General features: G+C 45.4%; 1 protein-coding gene across 1 annotated transcript in view; it reads left to right on the forward strand.

The window, feature by feature from the left end:
* Window positions 1–15,587: 15,587 nt before the first annotated feature.
* Window positions 15,588–18,133, forward strand: part of LOC124742567 (receptor-type guanylate cyclase Gyc76C-like) — a 376,341-nt gene continuing 373,795 nt past the window's right edge. The window contains exon 1 of the mRNA XM_047248805.1: window positions 15,588–15,699. The gene's annotated coding sequence lies outside the window, so the exon portion shown is untranslated. The remainder of the gene's footprint in view (window positions 15,700–18,133) is intronic.

Consider the following 18,133-nt stretch of genomic DNA (forward strand, 5'->3'; position numbering starts at 1 on the left):
TCTTGTGAGGCCAATTGAGGAGCTATGTGATTGGGAAGCAGCGGCTTCGGTCAGGAAACCTGAGGATGGCCGGCAGTGCGGTGTGCTGATAACATGCCCCTCCATATCTGCATCCAGTGACACATGTGGTGTGACGACGACGCGGGGCTCGGTCGTTACCGTTGGGTCTTCAAAACCTGTTCGGACGGAATTTAGTTCAATTTTAGTACCTCCAAGTACATGTGGCAAGAGCAAGTCACTAATGCCTATTTTTTCCCCTGGGTAACAGGTCAGATCTTGATGTTGTACGCGTGGACGTAAAACGCTTAGTCTATACTCACACATGTGGGTCACTGAGTGGTGCAGTACGACTGTACAGAAACCTATGGTAGTAAAGTTTGTGATGTGTTTGTGGGACAGTTGTTCGACGCAGAGAAAAAACGTACATATTAAGGTACCACATATAAAAATACACGCAACACCATATACAGGGTGTTACAAAAAGGTACGGCCAAACTTTCAGGAAACATTCCTCACCCACAAAGAAAGAAAATATGTTATGTGGATATGTGTCCGGAAACGCTTACTTTCGATGTTAGAGCTCATTTTATTACTTCCCTTCAAATCACATTAATCATGGAATGGAAACACAAAGCAACAGAACGTACCAGCGTGACTTCAAACACTTTGTTACAGGAAATGTTCAAAATGTCCTCCGTTAGCAAAGATACATGCATCCACCCTCCGTCTCATGGAATCCCTGATGCGCTGATGCAGCCCTGGAGAATGGCGTATTGTATCACAGCCGTCCACAATACGAGCACGAAGAGTATCTACATTTGGTACCGGGGTTGCGTAGACAAGAGCTTTCAAATGCCCCCATAAATGAAAGTCAAGAGGGTTGAGGTCAGGAGAGTGTGGAGGCCATGGAATTGGTCCGCCTCTACCAATCCATCGGTCACCGAATCTGTTGTTGAGAAGCATACGAACACTTTGACTGAAATGTGCAGGAGCTCCATCGTGCATGAACCACATGTTGTGTCGTACTTGTAAAGGCACATGTTCTAGCAGCACAGGTAGAGTATCCCGTATGAAATCACGATAACGTGCTCCATTGAGCGTAGGTGGAAGAAAATGGGGCCCAGTCAAGATGCTACGTACTGATGTGCTTGATGCTAGTACTGTAGAGCAATGAGTCGCATGTCAACACAAGCACCGAAGTCAACATTACCATCCTTCAATTGGGCCAACTGGCGGTGAATCGAGGAAGTACATTACATACCGACGAAACTAAAATGAGCTCTAACATGGAAATTAAGCGTTTCCGGACACATGTCGACATAACATCTTTTCTTTATTTGTGTGTGAGGAATGTTTCCTGAAAGTTTTGCCGTACCTTTTTGTAACACCCTGTATATTATATCATCCTGTCATTACTAGTACTGTCAGACTAAAGGAGTCCTTTTGAGTATTTAGGATAACACACCTACACTGAAGAAAAGTACCAGGTTAACTCAGAAAGTTAAAGTGGTCAACACATATAGGGAGGTGCTGCTATCGATTACGAGTATCGATCAGGGAACTGATTGTATCTTTTTCCCTGGTATTGATGTACAAAGCCAATCTACACCTGAAACATAGGAAACACTCACCGTATCGACAAAGTATTAGTCAATATTGCCACAATAAATAACAGCTCTTCTATCTGCACTACAAATGTGTGTCGAACAAGAACTCTCAGTACAGCTGATATTGCTTCCCGAACTGATATAGATAATGACTCTCGTGTTGAGATATTACTATCAGCCAATAATACGCGAGAGGGTAAGAGAAACAATGCTCGAAAACTATTGGCCTCAAGGAGATAACACGAGATAGTGAGAACTGCGAGTACAATCGGGCAGCAAATGCGCGCAGGATGTTAATTCCGTGTTGTCCTCCGCGAGACACGTGCCGTTGATCACGTGATCTGCTGTTGTTGCCGGTGTGAGAGAGGCGTCTTTCTGCACAGTGTGTTTACCACTTGTTGCCAGCAGGGAAGCGCAGCGCTTGCTGGCGTTCTCTTTAGTTCCGTCAGACGGTATATTTATGCAGGCGCCACGCTTTACGAGGCCGTCTGACGAACACAGCGTCCCGTGTTCTGCTGCAGCGACCAGTTGCTATGCGGAGGGTCCCCAGCCGTCTGTGTTATTCCGCTTTTACTCCGCGTTTCGACACGTGTATTCGTCTGAATGGTCTTTGTCTCTTCCTATCTACACAGGCTCTCAGAATTATACCGACATGTACTCCATTTCAAAGATATCATGACAGAAAATATAGAAGAGTCAAACGGTACTCTTATTTGTAACTGACACAACAGACTAAATAAAGAAAATAGCAAATACATGACGCTTGATATAAAACCCGGAGGACTGCTATGCAAATGTGTCATGGACTTATGCTCCTCCCTCCTCTTATAGCTCCCTCCAGATACTTGATCGCCGGCCGGGGTGGCTGAGCGGTTCTAGGCGCTACAGTCTGGAACCGCGCGACCGCTACGGTCGCAGGTTCGAATCCTGCCTCGGGCATGGATGTGTGTGATGTCCTTAGGTTAGTTAGGTTTAAGTAGTTCTAAGTTGTAGGGGACTGACGACCTCAGAAGTTAAGTTCCATAGTGCTCAGAGCCCCAACACAACACCTGCACGTCCTCTCCCAACAAAGCATTAATCACTTTCCCTTATCCGACCACGAAATCCGCCCTTATAACTACCCGTCCTACCACATCTAGGAGATGCCTACAGCCCTTCCCTTGTTAGGGCTTCCTTCCCTGCAATCCTCTCCACCCACTTCATAAGTCTTGGTTCGGAATCGCATCCCTCTCCACTCTTCCCCAATTCCTGATCCCATCAGCTACCCATATAAACCCCCACCCCTCCCGCCGGAGGTTCGAGTCCTACCTCGGGCATGGGTGTGTGTGTTGTTCTTAGCATAAGTTTAAGTTAGCTTAAATAGTGTGTAAGTCTAGGGACCGATGACCACAGCAGTTTGGTCCATTAGGAATTCACACACATTTTATAAACCCCCGCCTATGACCTACTTTCCCATGATACTCCTATCCCCAACAGTCTACATCAAAAATGTTCAAATGTGTGTGAAATCTTATGGCACTTAAATGCTAAGGTCATCAGTCCCTAAGCTTACACACTACTTAACATAAATTATGCTAAAGACAAACACACACACCCATGCCCGAGGGAGGACTTGAACCTCCGCCGGGATCAGCCGCACAGTCCATGATTGCAGCGCCCTAGACCGCTCGGCTAATCCCGTGCGGCAGTCTACATCCACTCGTCTCCTCAGTCATCTATGTATCTATTTTAATTTACCAACACATCGGCCTTCTCGTTTTACCTTATGCAACTGTCTACCTGTTTTTGTATATTCGTGTGCGACACTCATTTTCTATTTATCAGTGTCTGTATTGTAATTAGTCACCGTATTAACCTTTTGTATTTTATCTTTTGCAACTGACTATCTGCCTTTTTATTGTACAAAACGTATATTTTTATCAACCTACCCCTTCCTACTCCCCCCCCCCCCTCCATATGGGGCGGAGGCATGAAATAAAAATAATGAAAAAGTAACACGGAAGACGTAAACATCCCGTGATGTTTAAGAACCCAAAAGAAATTGCTTGTTCCACATTACTAGTTTCGAGCACGTATGATAACAGAAACTACGTACAGCTATAACGCAACCTAATACATCGTTTATAGGTCCTTGTGTTTAGTAACGTGTTGTACCCTAATATATCATATTCCTTTAACTGCTCTTTGAATAAATGCGCACTTTTCTCAAATTCCTTTAGATACAAGGAAATCCAGTATTGCCTCTGTTTAATCCTTGTTCAAATTGGTTCAAATGGCTCTGAGCACTATGGGACTTAATTTCTGAGGTCATCAGTCCCCTAGAACAACCAACCTGACATCACACACATCCATGCCCGAGGCAGGATTCGAACCTGCGACCGTAGCAGCAGCGTGGTGCCGGACTGAAGCGCCTAGAACCGCATGGCCACTCCGGCCGGCTTTAATCCTTGTAGCATTACAAAGGCGAGATTGTAGAGTGAACCATAACTCCATCGACAAACTTTCAGAGGTGCTAGTATGGACCAAAACAAGAAGAAAAGACTAGTAAACATGCACTCTAAAATGCATACCTCTAGAACTATGAGCAGCTGTTTATCTTTGCTATTGTGAAACATCTGTCTTCTACTGGACAAGTGCTCATAAATCTTAAGATATGCATTTTGGAGTTCATGTTTACTGGAAACTGTTTTCTTGTGTTGGCCCATACTGCCACCTCCCGAAGTTTGTCGGTGGAGTTCTGGTTCACCTTTTAAATATTGGAGTCAATGGTGTTGACAGCTTAAATCGCTAAAAGTGAACATAGCTTCAGGGCCCCATGTAATCCCTTTCAGGTTTTACGCCGAATTTGCGAATGAGTTAACCCTTCGTTTTTTTCGAACGAAAAAACGACCACAGCGAATTTGTATATTCACTCGTTGCGCGTTTGATGCAGACTAGAAAGACACTTTAGCAATTAGATAAACATAACACTGACAAAACAGTAGATGTTAACGGAATCCTTTACCAAATCTGCCAGAGAAGTTAATTGTTTCCATGCTCCAAAATTTATATATATGGAGAGAAGTTTAATGACTTGTCAGCATGACGGTCATCACAGACGTAGAATTTGCTAGAACTCAGACGTGTAGAACCGTTGCTCTGTTGGAGGACAAACCAGCATTCTTCTGAATTAGGGAGCCCGTGGAGAACTTACGTAAAGATGCCAGTGAAGGTTATTTAAACTTAACCTTTGTGCTGTGTTCTCGGTCTAGGATATGGACTCTATAGAATGTAAGAAATTATTTTTAAAGAAACTTCAATTACAGTACATTTTCATGTCATCGACTATGTATTTTCATTAATACCTATAAAAAAATATTATATTCAGCATGCGACACATAGGATTAATAGATGACGAACCGGTTCGCGTATGTTACGAAATTTATGCTGACCGTTCCTGTGTTTTGTCTGTGTGGTGTGTACGTCAAGAATGAGTGAATGACAGGTTCATCCTGCTTCATTTACATTATATTACGTCAGAAGTGTGTGTGTGTGTGTGTGTGTGTGTGTGTGTGTAGAAGGCGAGGGGCGGAAGGATCGTTCATATTATAGTGAATTATTTTTCGCCATGCGTCCGTTCAAACTATTTATAAACGCAAAGCAGAGCAACAAGTTTTAAAAAGAAATTGTGCTCAAAATTTCTTTATTTGGATGTGTAAAAATAATCATATATGGGTTCTCAGTAAACGTACACAACAACAACAACAACAACAAAAAAAGACGTTCTTCCACCATTCCGGAGCCCTAGTCTTAAATTTATGCTGGATGGAAATTTAATGCTGCATGGGCACCAGTTGCCTACAGAATTTCAGTTTTACGTATTAGCAGGAAATGGGATCAATATCAGTTAGCACGTTTGAACCACAAAAATATACAGTAGATTGTGTCGGAAGTTCCATGCGGCTTTTCGCTGATGATGCTGCAGTATACAGAGAAGTTGCAGCATTAGAAAATTGCAGCGAAATGCATAAAGATCTGCAGCGGATAGGCACTTGTTGCAGCGAGTAGCAACTGACCCTTAACATAGACAAATGTAATGTATTGCGAATACATAGAAAGAAGGATCCTTTATTGTATGATTATATGATAGCGGAACAAACACTAGTAGCAGTTACTTCTGTAAAATATCTGCGAGTATGCGTACGGAACGATTTGTAGTGCAATGATCATATAAAATTAATTGTTGGTAAGGCGGGTGCCAGGTTGAGATTTATTAGGAGAATCCTGAGAAAATGTAGTCCACCAATAAAGAAGGTGGCTTACAAAGCACTCGTTCGACCTATACTTGAGTATTGCTCATCAGTGTGGGATCCGTACCAGGTCGCGTTGACAGAGGAGACAGAGAAGATCCAAAGAAGAGCGGCGCGTTTCGTCACAGGGTTATCTGGTAAGCGTGATAGCGTTTCGGAGATGTTTAGCAAACTCAAGTGGCAGACTCTGCAAGAGAGGCGCTCTGCATCGCGGTATAGCTTGCTCGCCAGGTTTCGAGAGGGTGCGTTTCTGGATGAGGTATCGAATATATTGCTTCCCCCTACTTATACCTGCCGTGGAGATCACGAATGTAAAATTAGAGAGATTCGAGCGCGCACGGAGCCTTTCCGGCAGTCGTTCTTCCCGCGAACCATACGCGACTGGAACAGGAAAGGGAGGTAATGACAGTGGCACGTAAAGTACCCTCCGCCACACACCGTTGGGTGGCTTGCGGAGTATAAATGTAGATGTAGATGTAGATCCAAACAGGTCAGAGTCATTGAAGTTTAGAAGAATACAGACGGGGGGTAGAATGAATCATTTAGTTTGCGTCGGAGTGTGCGCTGTTTAGGAACCTCCTCCTTCGTGACAGATTAAAACTGTGTGCCGGATCTGTACAAAATGTGTTCAGACAGACACGGATAATATTCTGAGCAAGTTAGTTCATACAATCAAATTCAGTTTCTTGTACAGTAAAAAAACACATCGGTTAGCACTGTGACGGAGCTGTTGCCTTTGCTGACAGCACGACATGGCCTGCAGCACCACTCGTGGGCTCTTGACCATCTCGGCTGGACCGCAGACGGCTGGAAAATCGTGGTCTGGTGAGGCGAGTCCCGATTTCAGTTGGTAACAGCTGGTGACAGAGTTCGACTCTGGCTCAGACCCCACAATGCCTTGGACCCAATTTGTGAACAATGCACTGAGCAAGCTGGTGGTGGATCCACAATCGTATGGGCTGAGTTTACATGGAATATGCTGGGTCCTCTGGTCCAACTGAACCGTTCATTGACAGCAAATGGCTATGTTCGCCCGACATAAATCCCATCGAACATTCGTAGAACGCAGCATGTCATTCTCAATGGAGAGAAGTCTTCCGAAGTAACAGTGATTTCAGGTGTGCCGCAGAGGAGTGTCGTAGGACCGTTGCTATTCACAATATACATAAATTACCTTGTGGATGACATCGGAAGTTCACTGAGGCTTTTTGCGGATGATGCTGTGGTATATCGAGAGGTTGCAACAGTGGAAAATTGTAATGAAATGCAGGAGGATCTGCAGCGAATTGACGCATGGAGCTGGGAATGGCAATTGAATCTCAATGTAGACAAGTGTAATGTGCTGCGAATACATGGAAAGAAAGATCCCACATCATTTAGCTACAATATAGCACGTCAGCAACTGGAATCAGAGATTCATTGGAAGAATCCTAAGGAAATGCAATCCGAAAACAAAGGAAGTAGGTTACAAAATGGCTCTGAGCACTATGGGACTTAACATCTGAGGTTGTCAGTCCCCTAGAACTGAGAACTACTTAAACCTAACTAACCTAAGGACATCACACACATCCATGCCCGAGGCAGGATTCGAACCTGCACCCGTAGCGGTCACGCGGTTCCAGACTGACGCGAAGTAGGTTACAGTACGCTTGTTCGCCCACTGTTTGAATACTGCTCAGCAGTCTGGGATCCGTACCAGATAGGGTTGATAGAAGAGATAGAGAAGATCCAACGGAGAGTAGCGCGCTTCGTTACAGGATAATTTAGTAATCGCGAAAGCGTTACTGAGATGATAGATACACTCCAGTGGAAGACTCTGCAGGAGAGACGTTCAGTAGCTCGGTACGGGCTTTTGTTGAAGTTCCGAGAACATACCTTCACCGAGGAGTCAAGCAGTATATTGCTCCCTCCTGCGTATATCTCGCGAAGAGACCATGAGGATAAAATGAGAGACATTAGAGCCCACACAGAGGCATACCAACAATCCTTCTTTCCATGAACAATACGAGACTGGAATAGAAGGGAGAACCGATAGAGGTACTCAAGGTACCCTCCGCCGCACACCGTCAGGTGGCTTGCGGAGTATGGATATAGATGTAGATGTAAATAATCGAGAATTCAGTTCGTGCACAAAATCCTGCACCGACAACAGAATTTTGGACAACTGTAGAGAGAGCATGGTTCAGTATTTCTGCAGGTGACTTTCAACGACTTGTTGAGTCCATACCAAGTCGATCTGCTGCACTACGCCGAGCAAAAGGTGGTCCGACACGATAACGGGACGTATCCCATGATCTTTGTGACGTCAGTGTATTTCAGCCAGTATCTTCAGAGAAGTGCAGGTCCAGATAGTTATCGAGCGAGGTACTGTAGTGGTAGGATATTGAACGCCCCATCGGCCATGCAGATTTACGATTTCACTGCTTCGTCAGGCACACGTAAGCCAAATGCCAGGAAAAGGACGCGACTGATCATGTTCCCCCTCTCTTCCCGATCGGAGTTCGTCTCTGAAGTATCGTCCTCAACGGGAGGTAAAACCCTAACCTTCCTGTTCCTGTTTTTTTCCTGGCGCTGGGTTGTTGTTGTTGTTGTTGTTGTTGTTGTTCTTGTGGTCTTCAGTCCTGAGACTGGTTTGATGCAGCTCTCCATGCTACTCTATCCTGTGCAAGCTTTTCCATCTCCCAGTACCTACTGCAACCTACATCCTTCTGAATCTGCTTAGTGTATTCATCTCTTGGTCTCCCTATACGATTTTTACCATCCACGCTGCCCTCCAATACTAAATTGGTGATCCCACGACGTCTCACAACATGTCCTACCAACCGATCCCTTCTTCTAGTCAAGTTGTGCCACAAGCTCCTCTTCTCCCCAATTCTATTCAGTACCTTCTCATTAGTTATGTGATCTACCCATCTAATCGTCAGCATTCTTCTGTAGCGCCACATTTCGAACGCTTCTATTCTCTTCTTGTCTAAACTATTTATCGTCCACGTTTCAATTCCATACATGAATACACTCCATACAAATACTTTCAGAAACAACTTCCTGACATTTAAATCTACACTAGATGTTAACAAATTTTTCTTGTTCAGAAACGCTTTCCTTGCCATTGCCATTCTACATTTTATATCCTCTCTAATACGATAATCATCAGTTATTTTGCTTCCGAAATAGCAAAACTCCTTTACTACTTTAAGTGTCTCATTTCCTAATCTAATTCCCTCAGCAACACCCTACTTAATTTGACTGCATTCCATTATCCTCGCTTTGCTTTTATTGATGTTCATCTTATACCCTCCTTTCAAGACACTGTCCATTCCGTTCAGCTGTTCTTCCAAGTCCTTTGCTGTCATTGACAGAATTACAATGTCATCGGCGAACCTCAAAGTTTTTATTTCTTCTCCATGGATTTTAATTCTACTCCGTACTTTTCTTTCGTTTCCTTTATTGGTTGCTCAATATATAGATTGAATAACATCAGGGATAGGCTACAACCCTGTCTCACTCCCTTCCCAACCACTGCTTCCCTTTCATACCCCTCGACTCTTATAACTGCCATCTGCTTTCTGTACAAATTGTAAATAGCCTTTCGCTCCCTGTATTTTACCCCTGCTGCCTTTTCCTCCCAACTGGTCATTAGAGCACAGATTAGAATTTATGTGTGGCTACTTAGAGAATGAACCAGCTGAAAGAATGCGATCGGTCATTCACGATTGTCACAGTGAAGGAGAATTTTATCATGCCTTCCTCTCAGCATATTGGTCTCAAGCCACACAAGACCGAGTAAAACATAGCATCATAATGATGAAACATTTCGAACAATCTGAATTTTCCAGTCTTGTGAAATATTTTGAAGACATGTTGCACAAGAATCAGTACCTGTCAAACCCATACAGACCCTCAGAACTCATCCGCATTTGCTTAATCAAATTATCTGAACATTTACGACATATTATTTTGGCAGGACGTTGCAAAGACGACATTGAAGCTTTTCAGGGACTCTTACAAGAATTAGAAATTGACACTGACAATCGTGGAACGCGAAAACAGGAACACAACAATTACAGGTCACATCCGTCACAATTCCACGATGACAGAAATAATAAATGGACACGACAAGGCTATTCTTACAACGTAAATCGTGACCAAAACAGACACCACCCATATGACAACCGTTGGCAGAGTAGTAATAATTACAGGGAAAGATCACCTCTCCGCAGTAATGACTATCACAGAGACAATCAGAGAAACAGACAATATGGGAACCAATATAATTATTGTCATGGGAGATAGAATAACTTCAGACGCAACGGTCCAGCGCGCAGTTACGACTCCGCGAGAAATTCTCCACCACGTGACCGACAAGAGAGAAACTATGGAATCTACCTACATAACGATAGACGATATGATCGTAACGACAGACCAGAATTGCATCAAAACTGGCGGGATTCAAACAGGGCAGGGCCCTCTCGACAAGGTGAATTTGTAGAAGTTAGGTCTCCAAATCCCAATAACGACGTGCGCCAGCAGAGAGACAATAGGCAATGACTCATACCACTGGCAGCCACAAAACGTACTTATGAAACTGACGACGCAGCTGCCGTAGCTAGCAATTACGTAAAAATGGAAGACATTAGGGACATCTTACTCCAGGAACACGACGTAAAACATAACAACATTGCATATCCTGTGATTCACATTACAGTAAATGACGTGAAATTTACGGCAGTACCTGACTCTGGCAGTCCCATTTCAGTAATTAGTGAAACAGCCTTTAGCAAATGCAACAAATCGAACGATTGCCCCACGCTTCCGTTACGTAAGATTAAATTACAAGGTGCAATCTTTGGAGAAAGTGTAGATGTACGCCAACAAACCAACTTAGAATTCTTTTGTCGAAGCCACAGCTTCTCTATGAACTTTATTATTGTTCCATTATTGTCGACGGAAATTATATTGGGAGTAGACTTTTTGAATGAATACAAAGCAATCTTAAACTTTCACGATGCTGAAATAAGTTTAGAGAAAGAAGGTAAGTCAATAGCTTTGAAATTTGAAGATCGGCTCTCAAACCATGCTGAAGAAATTGCCATTGTAGTGTTGGGCAGCTGAATGTTAACAGCGCGTAGCGTTGCGCAGTTGGAGGTGAGCCGCCACCAGTGGTGGGTGTGGGGAGAGAGATGGTGGAATTTTGAAAGCGGACGATCTGGACGTATCTCATTAAGAAAGAGTAAATTTGTAAGACTGGATGTCATGAACTGATATATATAATATGACTTTTGAACAATATTAAGGCAAATACATTGTTTGTTCTCTATCAAAATCTTTCATTTGATAACTATGCCTATCAGTAGTTAGTGCCTCCCGTAGTTTGAATCTTTTATTTAGCTCGGCGCTCGCTGTTTTGCAGTAGTTCGAGTAACGAAGATTTTTGTGAGGTAAGTGATTTGTGAAACGTATAGGTTAATGTAGTCAGGGCCATTCTCTTGTAGGGATTACTGAAAGTCAGATTGCGTTGCAGTAGTTCTAATGGAATGTTGTCTACTCCAGGGGCCTTGTTTCGACTCAAGATCTTTCAGTGCTCTGTCAAACTCTTCACGCAGTATCGTAACTCCCATTTCATCTTCATCTACATCCTCTTCCATTTCCATAATATGGTCCTCAAGTACATCGCCCTTGTATAGACCCTCTATATACTCCTTTCACCTTTCTGCTTTCCCTTCTTTGCGCTGGGTAGGGTGACAGATAACCGGGCCCTGTCCCGCTGCGTAACCTGTTGATGCAGTGCCGGGCGGCCGGGCGCAGAGATGGAGTGCGTCGCGCGACCTCGGCTGAGGGCGGCCACCTGTTGACTCTGGCTGTTTGCCTTCCGTAAATAACGTGCCTCCCTGCTGCGCCTGCGCGTGCGCGGCCACGACCCGCGCCGCTGCTTCCGACGGCCGCGACCTCCGTCGACGCTGCAGCCGCTCTTGCACTTGTCGCCGCATCCCACCCGTGGCGACGCGCGTTAAGTTCTGATCGACGTGGCTGCAACTACCGAACACTCCTATTGTCCAGCGTGAGGCACACGACTGAGGGTGGATAATGACAAAATGAGGGTGAAACATTCCTTTAGACTGATATTCGGAGCTTCCGTTGCATGGGTGTTCAAAAATGGTTCAAATGGCTCTGAGCACTATGGGACTTAACATCTATGGTCATCAGTCCCCTAGAACTTAGAATTACTTAAACCTAACTAACCTAAGGACATCACACAACACCCAGTCATCACGAGGCAGAGAAAATCTCTGACCCCGCCGGGAATCGAACCCGGGAACCCGGGCGTGGGAAGCGAGAACGCTACCGCACGACCACGAGATGCGGGCTGTGAGCAGCAGAATGGTCCTGTATTCATGTCGGGAACAAGCCCAGATGGTGTTTGAGTACTGCCACGGTGCGGTCGAGAGGCAGCACCGTTATACCAAAACAACTGCTATCCTGACACCAACCGTATCACACAACATTTCAAGCCCTTTTTGGGCGTTTATCAGATCATGGATCCCTTCAGACAGGCAAACGTGCTGGGAGGCGGCGGACTGTGCGTACACCGCATTTGGAGGACCGGGTCCTACAGGATGTTGACACGAATCCTAGTACAAGCTCCAGGCAAGTGACCCGCATACATGGTGTAAGCCAAAGTACGATTGTGTGTATCCTGCATGACAACCTCTACCATCACCAGCAGTCCTATGGAGGCCATTTCGAACATCTGTTGTGATGTGGATGCGATGCAGCTCTGTACTGTGTTTCGGGACGATTTGTTGTCCTTTGCCGGTCGCGGTGACCAAGCGGTTCTAGGCGCTTCAGTCCGGAACTGCGCGACTGCTACGCTCGCAGACTCGATCCTGCCTCGGGCATGGATGTGTGTGATGTCCTTAGGTTGGTTGTTCTAGGGGACTGATGATCTCAGATGTTAAGTCCCATAGTGCTCAGAGCCATTTGAACCATTTTTTGTTGTCCTTGCACACACACACACACACCGTCCATTTCCGGACATATGTTCGTAACACATTTTTCCTCCATTTTCAGTCGAGGATCCGCCCCTGCAGTTTGTCAGTTTTATTGTTGTTCGCGTGCAACGTGTCTGCAGTTTGAGTCGGATGGGAAGCGTGCTCGGATGGCCGAGGCGATTAAGACGCTCGCGTAAAGCGTGAGATCCGGGTTCGACTCCTGATCCGGCAGAAATGTTCACCTGTTGCCACTAATACGTTTCAAAACTAAACCGCGGATAACGTCATTGAAGATCGGTAAATAGCCATGAAATCTCGCAGTTGGTAGCGGTCATGTTGTTTCGTCTCATCAGGATACTACACAGTGTGGTGGGAACCAGTACTTACCAAGCCACAAGCCGAATACGAAATTAACCTCACAATCTTCTTCAACCTTTTTCACATCGAAGGCGTGAAATATGAACGATGGTTCTTTGCGAGAATGTAACAATCTTCCTCGGCACAGCAGGCAGTGTACGGGGTGGTCCATTGATCGTGATCGGGCCAAATATCTCACAAAATAAGCGTCAAACGCAAAAACTAGAAAGAATGAAACTTGTCGAGCTTGAAGGGGGAAACCAGACGGCGCTATGGTTGATCCGTAGATGGCGCTGCCATAGGTCAAGCGGATTTCAACTGCGTTTTTTTAAAATAGAAACTGCCATTTTTATTACATATTCGTGTAGTACGTAAAGCAATATGAATGTTTTAGTTGCACCACTTTTTTCGCTTTTTGATAGATGGCGTTGTAATAGTCACAAACATATGGCTCACAATTTTAGACGAATAGTTGGTAACAGGTAGGTTTTTTAAATTAAAATACAGAACATAGGTACGTGTGAACATTTTATTTCGGTTGTACCAATGTAATACATGTACCTTTGTGAACTTATCATTTCTCAGAACGCATGCTGTTTCAGCATGATTACCTGTAAATACCACATTAATGCAATAAATGCTCAAAATGATGTCCGTCAACCTCAATGCATTTGGCAATACGTGTACCGACATTCCTCTCAACAGCGAGTAGTTCGCCTTCCGTGATGTTTGCACATGCAATGACAATGCGCTGACGCATGTTGTCAGCCGTTGTCGGTGGATCACGATAGCAAGTATCCTTCAACTTTCCCCGCAGAAAGAAATCCGTGGACGTCAGAACCGGTGAACGTGAGGGCCATGGTATGGTGCTTCGACGACCAATCCACCTGTCATGAAATATGCTATTCGATACCGCTTCAACCGCACTCGAGATATGTGCCGGATATCGATCATGTTGGAAGTACATCGCCATTCTGTGATGCAGTGAAACATCTTGTAGTAACATCGGTAGAACATTAGGTACGAAATCATCATACATTACACCATTTAGATTGCCATCGATAAAATGGGGGCCAATTATCCTTCCTCCCATAATGCCGCACCATACATTAACCCGCCAAGGTCGCTGATGTTCCACTTGTCGCACCTATCGTGGATTTTCCGTTGCCCAATAGTGCATATTGTGCCGGTTTACGTTACCGCTTTGGTGAATGACGCTTCGTCCTTAAATAGAACGCGTGCAAAAAATCTGTGAACGACCTGTAATTTCTCTTGTGCGCAGTGGCAGAACTGTACACGAGGTTCACAGTCGTCGCCATGCAATTCCTGGGGCATAGAAATATGGTACGGGTGCAATCGATGTTGATGTAGCATTCTCAACACCGACGTATTTGAGATTCCTGATTCTCGCGCATTTTGTCTGTAACTGATGTGCGGATTAGTCGCGACAGCAGCTAAAACACCTACTTGAACATCATCATTTGTTGCAGGACGTGGTTGACGTTTCACATGTGGCTGAACACTTCCTGTTTCCTTAAATAACGTAACTATCCGGCGAACGGTTCGGACACTTCGATGATGTCATCCAGGATACCGACCAGGATACATAGCACACGCCCGTTGTGCATTTTGATCACAATAGCCATACATCAACACGATATTCACTTTTTCCGCAGTTGGTAAACGGTCCATTTTAACACGGGTAATGTATCACGAAGCAAATACCGTCCGCACTGGTGGAATGTTACGTGATACCACGTACTTAAAACTTTGTGACTATTACAGCGCCATCTATCACACAGTGAAAAAAGTGGTCCAACTAAAACATTCATATTTCTTTACGTACTTCACAAATGTGTAATAAAATGGCGCTTCCTATTTAAAAAAAACGCAGTCGATCTCCGTTTGACCTATAGCAGCGCCATCTAGCGGGCCAACCATAGCGCCATCTGGTTTCCCCTTCAAGCTAGGCAACTTTCGTTCTTTGTAGTTTTTTCGTTTGATGCTTATTTCGTGAGATATTTGGCCCGGTCCCTATCAATGGACCAGCCTGTATGTCTCGCATTGGTAAGAGGTAAGATCGGAAAGGCCTTTGACGGCTGCGTGGCCACGGCCGCCGCCGCGGCCGCTGATTTCGCACTCAGCCGCGTCGTGGCGCAGCGCAGCCTTGTACCTGTTGACTCTGGTGAGTTTGCCCGCTGATAACGTATCTCGTCTGCTGCCAGCAAGGCCAGTGCGGCGTTCCAACTCCGCAAACTTGAGCGCTCCGCCTGGCGCGCAGTCGGCGACTCAAGTCTCGGCCTGAAGACGCTGACGATGGGCTCCCAGCGGCGCTTACTGGTTCGCACGATCTACTGGAGAACAGAGCCTGGCCCCGTCACCGTGACACAGGCGCTCAACAACTGACCGGCAAGTCCACAGCATGACCTGTTCAGCGCGGCGGTCCTGTTTGTCCAGGTTAGTGCGAACTACACTACTGGCCATTAAAATTGCTACACCACGAAGATGACGTGCTACAGACGCGAAATTTAACCGAGACGATATCCAATGATTAGCTTTTCAGAGCATTCACACAAGGTTGACGCCGGTGGCGACACCTACAACGTGCTGACATGAGGAAAGCTTGCTACCGATTTCTCACACACAAACAGCAGTTGACCGACGTTGCCTGGTGAAACGTTGTTGTGATGCCTCGTGTAAGGAGGAGAAATGCTTACCATCACGTTTCCGACTTTGATGAAGGTAGGATTGTAGCCTATCGCGATTGCGGTTTATCGTATCGCGACATTGCTGCTCGCGTCGGTCGAGATCCAATTTCTGTTAGCAGAATATGGAATCGGTGGGTTCAGCAGGGTAATACGGGACGCCGTGCTGGATCCCAACGGCCTCGTATCACTAGCAGTCGAGATGACAGGCATCTTATCGGCATGGCTGTAACGGATCGTGCAGCCACGTCTCGATCCCTGAGCCAACAGATGGGGACGTTTGCAAGACGATCTGCACGAACAGTTCGACGAAGTTTCCAGCAACATGGACTATCAGCTCGGAGACCATGGCTGCGGTTACCCGTGACGCTGCATCACAGGCAGGAGCGCCTGCGATGGTGTACTCAACGACGAACCTGGGTACACGAATGGCAAAACGTCATTTTTTCTGATGAATCCAGGTTCTGTTTACAGCATCATGATGGTCGCATCCGTGTTTGGCGACATTGCGGTGAACGCACATTGGAAGCGTGTATTCGTCATCGCCATGCTGGCGTATCACCCGGCGTGATGGTATGGGGTGCCATTGGTTACACGTCTCAGTCACCTCTTCTTCGCACTGACGGTACTTTCAACAGTGGACGCTACATTTCAGACGTGTTACGACCCGTGGCTCTACCCCTCATTCGATCTACCCTACATTTCAGTAGGATAATGCACGACCGCATGTTGCAGGTCCTGTACGGGCCTTTCTGGATACAGAAAATGTTTGACTGCTGCCCCGTCCAGCACATTCTCCAGATCTCTCACCAATTGAAAACGTCTGGTCAATGGTGGCCCAGCAACTGGCTCGCACAATACTCCAGTCACTACTCTTGATGAACTGTGGTATCGTGTTGAAGCTGCATGGGCAGCTGTACCTGTACACGCCATCCAAGCTCTGTTTGACTCAATGCCCAGGAGTATCAAGGCCGTTATTACGGCCAGAGGTGGTTGTTCTGAGTATTGATTTCTCAGGATCTATGCACCCTAATTGCGTGAAAATGTAATCACCTGTCAGTTCTAGTATAATATATTTGTCCAATGAATACCCGTCTATCACCTGCATTTCTTCTTGGTGTAGAAATTTTAATGGCCAGTAGTGTACCAAAGCAGCAAATTGTAGCCCCACACTGCGTGCCTACCGGTCGGTTGTTAACTTTAGTTGGTGTAAGGAGGTAATTTGTCCGTATGGGATCTACAATTGGCCTGAGAACACTGTTCACGCTCTTTTAACAGCAGTAACAGAGAAGATAATGAGAGGTGTAAACATTTACAACTCCAAAGCTAGCGATAAGAAGGACAGGGCAGCAGTCGAACATTTTCTGTATCCAAAAAGGCCCGTACAGGACCTGCAACATGCGGTCGTGCATTATCCTGCTGAAATGTAGGGTAGATCGAATGAAGGGTAGAGCCACGGGTCGTAACACATCTGGAATGTAACGTCCACTGTTGAAAGTACCGTCAATGCGAACAAGCAGCAATCGGTATTGTAACTGTAAACTGTCGAAGCTGCGTTGGTAAAGTACCGGAACTTCAAGCGCTGATAGAAAGCACCGAAGCTGAAATCGTTATAGGTACAGAAAGCTGGCTGAAGCCAGAGATAAATTCTGCCGAAATTTTTACAAAGGTACAGACGGTGTTTAGAAAGGATAGATTGCATGCAATCGGTGGTGGAGTGTTCGTCGCTGTTAGTAGTAGTTTATCCTGTAGTGAAGTAGAAGTGGACAGTTCCTGTGAATTATTATGGGTGGAGGTTACACTCAACAACCGAGCTAGGTTAATAATTGGCTCCTTTTACCGACCTCCCGACTCAGCATCATTAGTGGCAGAACAACTGAGAGAAAATTTGGAATACATTTCACATAAATTTTCTCAGCATGTTATAGTCTTAGGTGGAGATTTCAATTTACCAGATATAGACTGGGACACTCAGATGTTTAGGACGGGTGGTAGGGACTGAGCATCGAGTGACATTATACTGAGTGCACTATCCGAAAATTACCTCTAGTAATTAAACAGAGAACCGACTCGTGGAGATAACATCTTGGACCTACTGATAACAAACAGACCCGAACTTTTCGACTCTGTATGTGCAGAACAGGGAATCAGTGATCATAAGGCCGTTGCAGCATCCCTGAATATGG

The sequence above is a fragment of the Schistocerca piceifrons genome, chromosome 1 (assembly GCF_021461385.2).
Source record: "Schistocerca piceifrons isolate TAMUIC-IGC-003096 chromosome 1, iqSchPice1.1, whole genome shotgun sequence".
Classification (NCBI taxonomy): domain Eukaryota; kingdom Metazoa; phylum Arthropoda; class Insecta; order Orthoptera; family Acrididae; genus Schistocerca; species Schistocerca piceifrons.